At 43.2% G+C, this 13,758-nt stretch overlaps 5 non-coding genes across 5 annotated transcripts; all 5 read right to left on the reverse strand.

The window, feature by feature from the left end:
- Positions 1-834: 834 nt before the first annotated feature.
- LOC137279299 (U1 spliceosomal RNA) lies at positions 835-999 on the reverse strand. The gene has a single exon (XR_010956693.1). It is a non-coding gene; the product is annotated as a U1 spliceosomal RNA (small nuclear RNA).
- A 2,117-nt stretch (positions 1,000-3,116) lies between these two features.
- On the reverse strand, positions 3,117-3,281 carry LOC137279300 (U1 spliceosomal RNA). The gene has a single exon (XR_010956694.1). It is a non-coding gene; the product is annotated as a U1 spliceosomal RNA (small nuclear RNA).
- Positions 3,282-5,398: 2,117 nt separating this feature from the next.
- Positions 5,399-5,563, reverse strand: LOC137279301 (U1 spliceosomal RNA). Its single transcript, XR_010956695.1, has one exon. It is a non-coding gene; the product is annotated as a U1 spliceosomal RNA (small nuclear RNA).
- A 2,117-nt stretch (positions 5,564-7,680) lies between these two features.
- On the reverse strand, positions 7,681-7,845 carry LOC137279289 (U1 spliceosomal RNA). Its single transcript, XR_010956684.1, has one exon. It is a non-coding gene; the product is annotated as a U1 spliceosomal RNA (small nuclear RNA).
- Positions 7,846-9,962: 2,117 nt separating this feature from the next.
- On the reverse strand, positions 9,963-10,127 carry LOC137279291 (U1 spliceosomal RNA). The gene has a single exon (XR_010956685.1). It is a non-coding gene; the product is annotated as a U1 spliceosomal RNA (small nuclear RNA).
- Positions 10,128-13,758: the final 3,631 nt, after the last annotated feature.

The following is a 13,758-nucleotide window of genomic DNA, read 5'->3' on the forward strand; positions in this document are numbered from 1 at the left end:
GATCACACAGTGTATATTATATGTCAATTTAGTAGCACACGTTTACCAGAAAATCGGGTGGAAACAACTCTTCATACTACGTACCACATCCATCCATTCCCAGAAGCCAACACCGCACCCGTGTAACACATTATATGGCTACAGTATTTGGACACATCGGTCCACTTGTATTCATGCTCACAACAGCAACGTGCACTGGACCATCTTCATCTGCATGAAAAAGACCCCGATATTTTCTCATTAAACCCATGAGATGAAAGATATATTTAACAAACCAAACCATTTCCCAACAATATGATTTTGTGTGGCAGTCAGGTTCATTTTTCGTGAAAATCCGAACTTCTTCCTCTTAATCACAGTTTCGGCTGTAATATCAAATGATGAAACTAAGATCATTCAGAGTTACCGCGACAAGAGGGAAGACTACGGTCTAAGGGAGATAACTGCATCCAAAGACTTGATTTGGTGGGAGAAGGTAGACCATTCAGTGGTCCTAGCGGGCCCTTCAGGTTTCTGTTCCTATAATCCTTGCTGCATGTGTTTGGTACAGCTGACACATTACATCGTCAACAGGTGAAAAGGCCCTTGCTTACATCTGGGGTGGTGGAATACATACAGATGATGTGGAGGAAGATAACACTGAGAAACACAACATATCACACCATCAAGTTTTAAGCTGTGTACGTCAGTATTACAGAGTGACTCATCTATACGAGTTGCGTTTGATCAGACACGGGTGCATGAGAACAAGGGCGATATTCAAAGCATGAAGGTACCATCGTAAAGGGTACATGAGAGGAGGCTTTAGAGAGTTCTAACTTTTGATTGTTTACTCAGGGGTTAGCGCGGACGCAGACCCCCACACTTATAAATTACGTACTCGAGTCACCCGCATTTGGGGTGATCGCAGGGGTCAGCCAAACCGAGGTGCAATGGAAAGGCCTCGCCCTGGGAGGACCGCCTTGCGGATCACGGTAACCTCCCGTACCAGGTAAGTATGCTAGCCCACAGGTCCAGCCACCTTTTACACAACCCGTCCAAAGCTTTCACTGTGGTGGCCTGGATAAAGAATGCTTCGCGGAAATACTCACACAAAAGCATGAGACTGTCTTGTTGATATGCACACTTCAGTTTTATTACATGTTAATTGTGATACTATAGGACATTTTCAAAAACTCTGCAACATCATGATATTAATGATAAAATAATGGTACAGACAACAGCCGCGTTGTTCCCAGTGTAAAGCTCCATACTGGGTCCAGTAGGAGGCAATTTACAGCATAGTGACAAAACTCCTCACAGCAACGGCCCAGCCCGTTCGGCTGCAACCAGTCATCACAGGGACTACCAGTCAATGGACCGAGAGCAATAACAAGAGTATATTAGCGTATGTGGTTTCTGTCAGCATGTTTACAAACACGATTTGGGATTGTTGTGACGCCAAAACTCTTCACTCACAATTATTTCGCTCCTTTGCAAATCTGAATGAACTGGGGTGGTGGGGATATCACCCTCGTTAGTCTGCAAATTCAAGACTAGTCCGCATTTCACAGTTCTATAAGAGTGACAGTCCGTTCGGCTGCTTTCAGTCACCACAGTTCGCTATTGTTCGGTGCCAATACCCAACCACTGAGAGAGACTGGGGGCTAAGGAAGGTGGTACGCGCTGTGTTGAAGCTGTGCGATAACCCCTCTTTGTTTCTGCGATCGTTGGACCTACGTTAGTTACTACAGTAGGAACAAACTACGTGATGATGTGCAAGTAAGAATGGGACTATTTTCAATTTGAAATCGTATCCCCCATATCAACCTGAGCCCAGAAATGAGTTCAAATAAAGATATAGTTATTCAGGTGGAAATGAAATTTTTCATAACCCTGAAACACTTACAAGGGGACGTTCTTTCAAGATTGTTCTATCGTGACATTGTTTAGCGTATTATTCTACATTATCAATATTCCTAGGAATAAAGACATACTATATTCCATTTTACAAGCCTCAAGGGTTAGCACTTGGATCAAGGTTGATGTAGACATACGAAAACTACCCTTCCTCCTTCCCTCCCTGTCTGCGTACTTTACAAAGATAGACCATGGATTGTTCAGCGTGGGTCCTGGTCCATGCCGTAAGTCACGGTGGTTCTGGTCCAGACTCTTTCATCCACAGTCACCCGTGATACACCTGGAATCAGACCACCCACGGCTTAAAACAACATGCTTTAACGTAAGGAAGGCATACACTAACATCCAGTAAAACCTGACACTGTCCTTTACCGTATCAAACAGATCACACAGTGTATATTATATGTCAATTTAGTAGCACACGTTTACCAGAAAATCGGGTGGAAACAACTCTTCATACTACGTACCACATCCATCCATTCCCAGAAGCCAACACCGCACCCGTGTAACACATTATATGGCTACAGTATTTGGACACATCGGTCCACTTGTATTCATGCTCACAACAGCAACGTGCACTGGACCATCTTCATCTGCATGAAAAAGACCCAGATATTTTCTCATTAAACCCATGAGATGAAAGATATATTTAACAAACCAAACCATTTCCCAACAATATGATTTTGTGTGGCAGTCAGGTTCATTTTTCGTGAAAATCCGAACTTCTTCCTCTTAATCACAGTTTCGGCTGTAATATCAAATGATGAAACTAAGATCATTCAGAGTTACCGCGACAAGAGGGAAGACTACGGTCTAAGGGAGATAACTGCATCCAAAGACTTGATTTGGTGGGAGAAGGTAGACCATTCAGTGGTCCTAGCGGGCCCTTCAGGTTTCTGTTCCTATAATCCTTGCTGCATGTGTTTGGTACAGCTGACACATTACATCGTCAACAGGTGAAAAGGCCCTTGCTTACATCTGGGGTGGTGGAATACATACAGATGATGTGGAGGAAGATAACACTGAGAAACACAACATATCACACCATCAAGTTTTAAGCTGTGTACGTCAGTATTACAGAGTGACTCATCTATACGAGTTGCGTTTGATCAGACACGGGTGCATGAGAACAAGGGCGATATTCAAAGCATGAAGGTACCATCGTAAAGGGTACATGAGAGGAGGCTTTAGAGAGTTCTAACTTTTGATTGTTTACTCAGGGGTTAGCGCGGACGCAGACCCCCACACTTATAAATTACGTACTCGAGTCACCCGCATTTGGGGTGATCGCAGGGGTCAGCCAAACCGAGGTGCAATGGAAAGGCCTCGCCCTGGGAGGACCGCCTTGCGGATCACGGTAACCTCCCGTACCAGGTAAGTATGCTAGCCCACAGGTCCAGCCACCTTTTACACAACCCGTCCAAAGCTTTCACTGTGGTGGCCTGGATAAAGAATGCTTCGCGGAAATACTCACACAAAAGCATGAGACTGTCTTGTTGATATGCACACTTCAGTTTTATTACATGTTAATTGTGATACTATAGGACATTTTCAAAAACTCTGCAACATCATGATATTAATGATAAAATAATGGTACAGACAACAGCCGCGTTGTTCCCAGTGTAAAGCTCCATACTGGGTCCAGTAGGAGGCAATTTACAGCATAGTGACAAAACTCCTCACAGCAACGGCCCAGCCCGTTCGGCTGCAACCAGTCATCACAGGGACTACCAGTCAATGGACCGAGAGCAATAACAAGAGTATATTAGCGTATGTGGTTTCTGTCAGCATGTTTACAAACACGTTTTGGGATTGTTGTGACGCCAAAACTCTTCACTCACAATTATTTCGCTCCTTTGCAAATCTGAATGAACTGGGGTGGTGGGCATATCACCCTCGTTAGTCTGCAAATTCAAGACTAGTCCGCATTTCACAGTTCTATAAGAGTGACAGTCCGTTCGGCTGCTTTCAGTCACCACAGTTCGCTATTGTTCGGTGCCAATACCCAACCACTGAGAGAGACTGGGGGCTAAGGAAGGTGGTACGCGCTGTGTTGAAGCTGTGCGATAACCCCTCTTTGTTTCTGCGATCGTTGGACCTACGTTAGTTACTACAGTAGGAACAAACTACGTGATGATGTGCAAGTAAGAATGGGACTATTTTCAATTTGAAATCGTATCCCCCATATCAACCTGAGCCCAGAAATGAGTTCAAATAAAGATATAGTTATTCAGGTGGAAATGAAAATTTTCATAACCCTGAAACACTTACAAGGGGACGTTCCTTCAAGATTGTTCTATCGTGACATTATTTAGCGTATTATTCTACATTATCAATATTCCTAGGAATAAAGACATACTATATTCCATTTTACAAGCCTCAAGGGTTAGCACTTGGATCAAGGTTGATGTAGACATACGAAAACTACCCTTCCTCCTTCCCTCCCTGTCTGCGTACTTTACAAAGATAGACCATGGATTGTTCAGCGTGGGTCCTGGTCCATGCCGTAAGTCACGGTGGTTCTGGTCCAGACTCTTTCATCCACAGTCACCCGTGATACACCTGGAATCAGACCACCCATGGCTTAAAACAACATGCTTTAACGTAAGGAAGGCATACACTAACATCCAGTAAAACCTGACACTGTCCTTTACCGTATCAAACAGATCACACAGTGTATATTATATGTCAATTTAGTAGCACACGTTTACCAGAAAATCGGGTGGAAACAACTCTTCATACTACGTACCACATCCATCCATTCCCAGAAGCCAACACCGCACCCGTGTAACACATTATATGGCTACAGTATTTGGACACATCGGTCCACTTGTATTCATGCTCACAACAGCAACGTGCACTGGACCATCTTCATCTGCATGAAAAAGACCCAGATATTTTCTCATTAAACCCATGAGATGAAAGATATATTTAACAAACCAAACCATTTCCCAACAATATGATTTTGTGTGGCAGTCAGGTTCATTTTTCGTGAAAATCCGAACTTCTTCCTCTTAATCACAGTTTCGGCTGTAATATCAGATGATGAAACTAAGATCATTCAGAGTTACCGCGACAAGAGGGAAGGCTACGGTCTAAGGGAGATAACTGCATCCAAAGACTTGATTTGGTGGGAGAAGGTAGACCATTCAGTGGTCCTAGCGGGCCCTTCAGGTTTCTGTTCCTATAATCCTTGCTGCATGTGTTTGGCACAGCTGACACATTACATCGTCAACAGGTGAAAAGGCCCTTGCTTACATCTGGGGTGGTGGAATACATACAGATGATGTGGAGGAAGATAACACTGAGAAACACAACATATCACACCATCAAGTTTTAAGCTGTGCACTTCAGTATTACAGAGTGACTCATCTATACGGGTTGCGTTTGATCAGACACGGGTGCATGAGAACAAGGGCGATATACAAAGCATGAAGGTACCATCGTAAAGGGTACATGAGAGGAGGCTTTAGAGAGTTCTAACTTTTGATTGTTTATTCAGGGGTTAGCGCGGACGCAGACCCCCACACTTATAAATTACGTACTCGAGTCACCCGCATTTGGGGTGATCGCAGGGGTCAGCCAAACCGAGGTGCAATGGAAAGGCCTCGCCCTGGGAGGACCGCCTTGCGGATCACGGTAACCTCCCGTACCAGGTAAGTATGCTTGCCCTCAGGTCCAGCCACCTTTTACACAACCCGTCCAAAGCTTTCACTGTGGTGGCCTGGATAAAGAATGCTTCGCGGAAATACTCACACAAAAGCATGAGACTGTCTTGTTGATATGCACACTTCAGTTTTATTACATGTTAATTGTGATACTATAGGACATTTTCAAAAACTCTGCAACATCATGATATTAATGATAAAATAATGGTACAGACAACAGCCGCGTTGTTCCCAGTGTAAAGCTCCATACTGGGTCCAGTAGGAGGCAATTTACAGCATAGTGACAAAACTCCTCACAGCAACGGCCCAGCCCGTTCGGCTGCAACCAGTCATCACAGGGACTACCAGTCAATGGACCGAGAGCAATAACAAGAGTATATTAGCGTATGTGGTTTCTGTCAGCATGTTTACAAACACGTTTTGGGATTGTTGTGACGCCAAAACTCTTCACTCACAATTATTTCGCTCCTTTGCAAATCTGAATGAACTGGGGTGGTGGGCATATCACCCTCGTTAGTCTGCAAATTCAAGACTAGTCCGCATTTCACAGTTCTATAAGAGTGACAGTCCGTTCGGCTGCTTTCAGTCACCACAGTTCGCTATTGTTCGGTGCCAATACCCAACCACTGAGAGAGACTGGGGGCTAAGGAAGGTGGTACGCGCTGTGTTGAAGCTGTGCGATAACCCCTCTTTGTTTCTGCGATCGTTGGACCTACGTTAGTTACTACAGTAGGAACAAACTACGTGATGATGTGCAAGTAAGAATGGGACTATTTTCAATTTGAAATCGTATCCCCCATATCAACCTGAGCCCAGAAATGAGTTCAAATAAAGATATAGTTATTCAGGTGGAAATGAAAATTTTCATAACCCTGAAACACTTACAAGGGGACGTTCCTTCAAGATTGTTCTATCGTGACATTATTTAGCGTATTATTCTACATTATCAATATTCCTAGGAATAAAGACATACTATATTCCATTTTACAAGCCTCAAGGGTTAGCACTTGGATCAAGGTTGATGTAGACATACGAAAAATACCCGTCCTCCTTCCCTCCCTGTCTGCGTACTTTACAAAGATAGACCATGGATTGTTCAGCGTGGGTCCTGGTCCATGCCGTAAGTCACGGTGGTTCTGGTCCAGACTCTTTCATCCACAGTCACCCGTGATACACCTGGAATCAGACCACCCACGGCTTAAAACAACATGCTTTAACGTAAGGAAGGCATACACTAACGTCCAGTAAAACCTGACACTGTCCTTTACCGTATCAAACAGATCACACAGTGTATATTATATGTCAATTTAGTAGCACACGTTTACCAGAAAATCGGGTGGAAACAACTCTTCATACTACGTACCACATCCATCCATTCCCAGAAGCCAACACCGCACCCGTGTAACACATTATATGGCTACAGTATTTGGACACATCGGTCCACTTGTATTCATGCTCACAACAGTAACGTGCACTGGACCATCTTCATCTGCATGAAAAAGACCCCGATATTTTCTCATTAAACCCATGAGATGAAAGATATATTTAACAAACCAAACCATTTCCCAACAATATGATTTTGTGTGGCAGTCAGGTTCATTTTTCGTGAAAATCCGAACTTCTTCCTCTTAATCACAGTTTCGGCTGTAATATCAAATGATGAAACTAAGATCATTCAGAGTTACCGCGACAAGAGGGAAGACTACGGTCTAAGGGAGATAACTGCATCCAAAGACTTGATTTGGTGGGAGAAGGTAGACCATTCAGTGGTCCTAGCGGGCCCTTCAGGTTTCTGTTCCTATAATCCTTGCTGCATGTGTTTGGTACAGCTGACACATTACATCGTCAACAGGTGAAAAGGCCCTTGCTTACATCTGGGGTGGTGGAATACATACAGATGATGTGGAGGAAGATAACACTGAGAAACACAACATATCACACCATCAAGTTTTAAGCTGTGTACGTCAGTATTACAGAGTGACTCATCTATACGAGTTGCGTTTGATCAGACACGGGTGCATGAGAACAAGGGCGATATTCAAAGCATGAAGGTACCATCGTAAAGGGTACATGAGAGGAGGCTTTAGAGAGTTCTAACTTTTGATTGTTTACTCAGGGGTTAGCGCGGACGCAGACCCCCACACTTATAAATTACGTACTCGAGTCACCCGCATTTGGGGTGATCGCAGGGGTCAGCCAAACCGAGGTGCAATGGAAAGGCCTCGCCCTGGGAGGACCGCCTTGCGGATCACGGTAACCTCCCGTACCAGGTAAGTATGCTAGCCCACAGGTCCAGCCACCTTTTACACAACCCGTCCAAAGCTTTCACTGTGGTGGCCTGGATAAAGAATGCTTCGCGGAAATACTCACACAAAAGCATGAGACTGTCTTGTTGATATGCACACTTCAGTTTTATTACATGTTAATTGTGATACTATAGGACATTTTCAAAAACTCTGCAACATCATGATATTAATGATAAAATAATGGTACAGACAACAGCCGCGTTGTTCCCAGTGTAAAGCTCCATACTGGGTCCAGTAGGAGGCAATTTACAGCATAGTGACAAAACTCCTCACAGCAACGGCCCAGCCCGTTCGGCTGCAACCAGTCATCACAGGGACTACCAGTCAATGGACCGAGAGCAATAACAAGAGTATATTAGCGTATGTGGTTTCTGTCAGCATGTTTACAAACACGTTTTGGGATTGTTGTGACGCCAAAACTCTTCACTCACAATTATTTCGCTCCTTTGCAAATCTGAATGAACTGGGGTGGTGGGCATATCACCCTCGTTAGTCTGCAAATTCAAGACTAGTCCGCATTTCACAGTTCTATAAGAGTGACAGTCCGTTCGGCTGCTTTCAGTCACCACAGTTCGCTATTGTTCGGTGCCAATACCCAACCACTGAGAGAGACTGGGGGCTAAGGAAGGTGGTACGCGCTGTGTTGAAGCTGTGCGATAACCCCTCTTTGTTTCTGCGATCGTTGGACCTACGTTAGTTACTACAGTAGGAACAAACTACGTGATGATGTGCAAGTAAGAATGGGACTATTTTCAATTTGAAATCGTATCCCCCATATCAACCTGAGCCCAGAAATGAGTTCAAATAAAGATATAGTTATTCAGGTGGAAATGAAAATTTTCATAACCCTGAAACACTTACAAGGGGACGTTCCTTCAAGATTGTTCTATCGTGACATTATTTAGCGTATTATTCTACATTATCAATATTCCTAGGAATAAAGACATACTATATTCCATTTTACAAGCCTCAAGGGTTAGCACTTGGATCAAGGTTGATGTAGACATACGAAAACTACCCTTCCTCCTTCCCTCCCTGTCTGCGTACTTTACAAAGATAGACCATGGATTGTTCAGCGTGGGTCCTGGTCCATGCCGTAAGTCACGGTGGTTCTGGTCCAGACTCTTTCATCCACAGTCACCCGTGATACACCTGGAATCAGACCACCCATGGCTTAAAACAACATGCTTTAACGTAAGGAAGGCATACACTAACATCCAGTAAAACCTGACACTGTCCTTTACCGTATCAAACAGATCACACAGTGTATATTATATGTCAATTTAGTAGCACACGTTTACCAGAAAATCGGGTGGAAACAACTCTTCATACTACGTACCACATCCATCCATTCCCAGAAGCCAACACCGCACCCGTGTAACACATTATATGGCTACAGTATTTGGACACATCGGTCCACTTGTATTCATGCTCACAACAGCAACGTGCACTGGACCATCTTCATCTGCATGAAAAAGACCCAGATATTTTCTCATTAAACCCATGAGATGAAAGATATATTTAACAAACCAAACCATTTCCCAACAATATGATTTTGTGTGGCAGTCAGGTTCATTTTTCGTGAAAATCCGAACTTCTTCCTCTTAATCACAGTTTCGGCTGTAATATCAGATGATGAAACTAAGATCATTCAGAGTTACCGCGACAAGAGGGAAGGCTACGGTCTAAGGGAGATAACTGCATCCAAAGACTTGATTTGGTGGGAGAAGGTAGACCATTCAGTGGTCCTAGCGGGCCCTTCAGGTTTCTGTTCCTATAATCCTTGCTGCATGTGTTTGGCACAGCTGACACATTACATCGTCAACAGGTGAAAAGGCCCTTGCTTACATCTGGGGTGGTGGAATACATACAGATGATGTGGAGGAAGATAACACTGAGAAACACAACATATCACACCATCAAGTTTTAAGCTGTGCACTTCAGTATTACAGAGTGACTCATCTATACGGGTTGCGTTTGATCAGACACGGGTGCATGAGAACAAGGGCGATATACAAAGCATGAAGGTACCATCGTAAAGGGTACATGAGAGGAGGCTTTAGAGAGTTCTAACTTTTGATTGTTTATTCAGGGGTTAGCGCGGACGCAGACCCCCACACTTATAAATTACGTACTCGAGTCACCCGCATTTGGGGTGATCGCAGGGGTCAGCCAAACCGAGGTGCAATGGAAAGGCCTCGCCCTGGGAGGACCGCCTTGCGGATCACGGTAACCTCCCGTACCAGGTAAGTATGCTTGCCCTCAGGTCCAGCCACCTTTTACACAACCCGTCCAAAGCTTTCACTGTGGTGGCCTGGATAAAGAATGCTTCGCGGAAATACTCACACAAAAGCATGAGACTGTCTTGTTGATATGCACACTTCAGTTTTATTACATGTTAATTGTGATACTATAGGACATTTTCAAAAACTCTGCAACATCATGATATTAATGATAAAATAATGGTACAGACAACAGCCGCGTTGTTCCCAGTGTAAAGCTCCATACTGGGTCCAGTAGGAGGCAATTTACAGCATAGTGACAAAACTCCTCACAGCAACGGCCCAGCCCGTTCGGCTGCAACCAGTCATCACAGGGACTACCAGTCAATGGACCGAGAGCAATAACAAGAGTATATTAGCGTATGTGGTTTCTGTCAGCATGTTTACAAACACGTTTTGGGATTGTTGTGACGCCAAAACTCTTCACTCACAATTATTTCGCTCCTTTGCAAATCTGAATGAACTGGGGTGGTGGGCATATCACCCTCGTTAGTCTGCAAATTCAAGACTAGTCCGCATTTCACAGTTCTATAAGAGTGACAGTCCGTTCGGCTGCTTTCAGTCACCACAGTTCGCTATTGTTCGGTGCCAATACCCAACCACTGAGAGAGACTGGGGGCTAAGGAAGGTGGTACGCGCTGTGTTGAAGCTGTGCGATAACCCCTCTTTGTTTCTGCGATCGTTGGACCTACGTTAGTTACTACAGTAGGAACAAACTACGTGATGATGTGCAAGTAAGAATGGGACTATTTTCAATTTGAAATCGTATCCCCCATATCAACCTGAGCCCAGAAATGAGTTCAAATAAAGATATAGTTATTCAGGTGGAAATGAAAATTTTCATAACCCTGAAACACTTACAAGGGGACGTTCCTTCAAGATTGTTCTATCGTGACATTATTTAGCGTATTATTCTACATTATCAATATTCCTAGGAATAAAGACATACTATATTCCATTTTACAAGCCTCAAGGGTTAGCACTTGGATCAAGGTTGATGTAGACATACGAAAAATACCCGTCCTCCTTCCCTCCCTGTCTGCGTACTTTACAAAGATAGACCATGGATTGTTCAGCGTGGGTCCTGGTCCATGCCGTAAGTCACGGTGGTTCTGGTCCAGACTCTTTCATCCACAGTCACCCGTGATACACCTGGAATCAGACCACCCACGGCTTAAAACAACATGCTTTAACGTAAGGAAGGCATACACTAACGTCCAGTAAAACCTGACACTGTCCTTTACCGTATCAAACAGATCACACAGTGTATATTATATGTCAATTTAGTAGCACACGTTTACCAGAAAATCGGGTGGAAACAACTCTTCATACTACGTACCACATCCATCCATTCCCAGAAGCCAACACCGCACCCGTGTAACACATTATATGGCTACAGTATTTGGACACATCGGTCCACTTGTATTCATGCTCACAACAGTAACGTGCACTGGACCATCTTCATCTGCATGAAAAAGACCCCGATATTTTCTCATTAAACCCATGAGATGAAAGATATATTTAACAAACCAAACCATTTCCCAACAATATGATTTTGTGTGGCAGTCAGGTTCATTTTTCGTGAAAATCCGAACTTCTTCCTCTTAATCACAGTTTCGGCTGTAATATCAGATGATGAAACTAAGATCATTCAGAGTTACCGCGACAAGAGGGAATGCTACGGTCTAAGGGAGATAACTGCATCCAAAGACTTGATTTGGTGGGAGAAGGTAGACCATTCAGTGGTCCTAGCGGGCCCTTCAGGTTTCTGTTCCTATAATCCTTGCTGCATGTGTTTGGTACAGCTGACACATTACGTCGTCAACAGGTGAAAAAGGCCCTTGCTTACATCTGGGGTGGTGGAATACATACAGATGATGTGGAGGAAGATAACACTGAGAAACACAACATATCACACCATCAAGTTTTAAGCTGTGCACTTCAGTATTACAGAGTGACTCATCTATACGGGTTGCGTTTGATCAGACACGGGTGCCTGAGAACAAGGGCGACATACAAAGCATGAAGGTACCATCGTAAAGGGTACATGAAAGGAGGCTTTAGAGAGTTCTAACTTTTGATTGTTTATTCAGGAACATCTCGCTTTAAGGACCTACAGAGTTCTGAGAACAGTAGAACGGTATATGCACTTCTGGATAGCCTGCAAAGCAGGCTTTATGACTGGCATTATGCTGCATATCTTTCCCTATGAGTAATTCTACCACGACTTCAATAAATAATGGATTGTGATTGGCTAATCAAGTCATTCTGAGGTATTTAAATCACGCCATATACTTCTGATATTTCAACACTGTGTGTATTTGTTTTAAAATCTTTAAAAAAAACGCGGTTAAGATAGAATGGAGATAATGGTAGAGCGATTAGAATTTTGTTATGTACCTCTGATTTTCAAACACAGTATGTTTATCTCCTAAATGTAAATGTAAGTAACTACACCATTCAGTTCCCGGACAAACTGAAACATTTTTTAATGATCTCTTGCATGGTAGTGGTGAGATGATGCCTCAGGCTGGCGAAGGTAGCACGCGATGTGTAGGAGCTGGAGCGATACCCAGTCTTCCTTTCTGTGCCTTGAACTAACGCTACAGTAGTATACATACCTGTCACTCTCACTTACTTTACTTCAGCGTGATGCACTCACGCATTACCTCCCTGAACTCATTCAGTATTGAAACTTCACACACACACACACACACACACACACACACACACACACACACACACACACACACACACACACACACACACACACACACACACACACACACACACACACACACACACACACACACACACACACACACACACATTTAACAGTATAACAGCTGTTATAACAAAAGAACATAGCTATGGAACAGAATTGTCTGGATTATAAAAATATTATGAAATATTTTGTTATTATTACTATTTTCACGTTTGACTTTTAAACTAGCACCAGTTAGGGGTTGACAGATAAACAGTATAGACACAGACATTAGGAGGATGTGTGGGGTTTTCTTGTTTTAAATAGCCCAGAAACATGAAAACAATAAAGAAGAAGTTGACATCCATAACATTTTGTTGTATAACCGGAATGAAGTATTGCATCCCCAATATTTTTCATGGTGTCAGTATGTTAACAGTATCAACAAACTTATCCATGCCTCAATTTAACTTACTACCTGAATAACATATCCCCATCATGAATAATGAAACCATGTAAGTCTGATCATTACCGGTAATCTGTTTTCATAGGGATAATACTGAATAAACAATATGAACCGAATTGTTTAGAAATAAGAAACATCATTTTTAAAGGATAAACTAGTAGAAAAAGTCAGCCTGAAAATCCAGCCGTGAATTAGGTAAGGATGAAATCTAAAATAATCACTATAACTACTGAATTCTCCCAAAAATAAATCCACTATGAACATAAAGATGGAAAAGAGAAGATTCCGAGGTTCAATGTTACACAATCCAACTGAAGAAAGTCCATGGTTGACAAACTGGAAGGACTACAGAGGAAAGAGTTGGGATTCATATGCTGGAGCAAGATTGATGGAATGAGGAGAAATATTTCTACAATCTGGAATGAGACAGATA

The sequence above is a fragment of the Haliotis asinina genome, chromosome 3, assembly GCF_037392515.1.
Source record: "Haliotis asinina isolate JCU_RB_2024 chromosome 3, JCU_Hal_asi_v2, whole genome shotgun sequence".
Lineage (NCBI taxonomy): Eukaryota > Metazoa > Mollusca > Gastropoda > Lepetellida > Haliotidae > Haliotis > Haliotis asinina.